Consider the following 1,705-nt stretch of genomic DNA (forward strand, 5'->3'; position numbering starts at 1 on the left):
TGCTCAAATATTCCTTATAAAAGAGCTAACAAAATGGATTTTATCTCTACATCAGTGCCAGGACATTTTTCTCTGTAGATTCACCTAGATATTTTTCTTCTATTACAATGAAAATGATGCAGCACATGAAATTCTATTCTGAGTTTCTAGGGAATCTAGAATCATATTCATTTCTCATCTACTTCTAATTAAGCTAACTCAGATACCAAGTATCATGGATTATTTTGCTTCTCTTGGGTACTGATTTATTTTACTTTATCTTCAAAATGGTAGTCTCTCAAAACTGTCAGGAGTAAGAACTTTTTTAAACAAAATTTACAACTTTATTAAGGCATAATTGAAATATAGAAACCTGTTTATGTTTACTGCATACAATTTGATGAGCTGAATATACACACACATCTATGATTCTGTAATACACAATTGATATAATAAATGTACTCATCACCTCCAAAGATTTTTTTCATGTCCTTTTACATTTTTTTATCATAAAATGTATGGAAATATGGGATGCTTCATGAATTTGTGTGTCATCCTTGAATAAGGGCCATAGTAATTTTTTTTCTGTATAATTTCAATTTTAGTATATATGCTACTGAAGTGAAGACCAGGAGGAAACACTTTGGATTTTATGCGAAAATAGTAATAAAACTATCAATGTACTCCACAGACATGTTTAGACTTGACATTTTGCTTGTAAGACACTTCATGAAAGAAAAACAAAATGCTTATCTTTATTACTGACTTTCACTAGACTTGTTGATCTTTCTTTAAACCTGGCACTGGCCCTCAAGCTACTGGATTATTCTTTTCAATTGGGAAAGTAATATTTAGTCTGTTAAAGTTCCACTACGTCTCCCATCCACAATCCTGCTCCCTGTTGTTTACTGCTGATACTAGTTCCTTACATAGTGTTAGAAATTACCACCAATTTGCTTTTCAGTTTTTATTTTCTTTTTTCTTTTTTTTTTATTGGTTGTTCAAAACATTACACAGCTCATGACATATCATCTTCCATACATTTGATTCAAGTGGGTTATGAACTCCCATTTTTTACCCCAAATACAAGTTGCAGAATCACATCAGTTACACATCCACATTTTTACATAATACCATATTAGTGACTGTTGTATTCTGCTACCTTTCCTATCCCCTACTATCCCCCCTCCCCTTCCCTCTCATCTTCCCTCTCTACCCCATCTGCTGTTGTTTAATTCTCTCCCTTGTTTTTTTTTTTCCCTTTCCCCTCACAAACTCTTATATGTAATTTTGTGTAACAATGAGGGTCTCCTTCCATTTCCATAGTTTCCCTTCTCTCTCCCTTTCTCTCCCCCCACTCGTCTCTGTTTAATGTTAATCTTTTCCTCATGCTCTTCGTCCCTGTTCAAAAAATTAAACAACAAGATAACAAACAACCCTATCAACAAATGGGCGAAGGACCTGAACAGACACTTCTCAGAGGAGGACATACAATCTATCAATAAGTACATGAAAAAATGCTCACCATCTCTAGCAGTCAGAGAAATGCAAATCAAAACCACCCTAAGATACCATCTCACTCCAGTAAGATTGGCAGCCATTATGAAGTCAAGCAACAATAAGTCCTGGCGAGGATGTGGGGAAAAGGGTACACTTGTACATTGCTGGTGGAACTGCAAACTGGTGCGGCCAATATGGAAAGTAGTATGGAGATTCCTAGGAAAGC

At 35.1% G+C, this 1,705-nt stretch overlaps 1 non-coding gene across 1 annotated transcript; it reads right to left on the minus strand.

The window, feature by feature from the left end:
• Positions 1 to 499: 499 nt before the first annotated feature.
• On the minus strand, positions 500 to 608 carry LOC125614892. The gene has a single exon (XR_007345466.1). It is a non-coding gene; the product is annotated as a U6 spliceosomal RNA (small nuclear RNA).
• Between the last annotated feature and the right edge of the window lie 1,097 nt (positions 609 to 1,705).

Source organism: Marmota marmota, unplaced genomic scaffold, assembly GCF_001458135.2.
Source record: "Marmota marmota marmota unplaced genomic scaffold, marMar, whole genome shotgun sequence".
Classification (NCBI taxonomy): domain Eukaryota; kingdom Metazoa; phylum Chordata; class Mammalia; order Rodentia; family Sciuridae; genus Marmota; species Marmota marmota.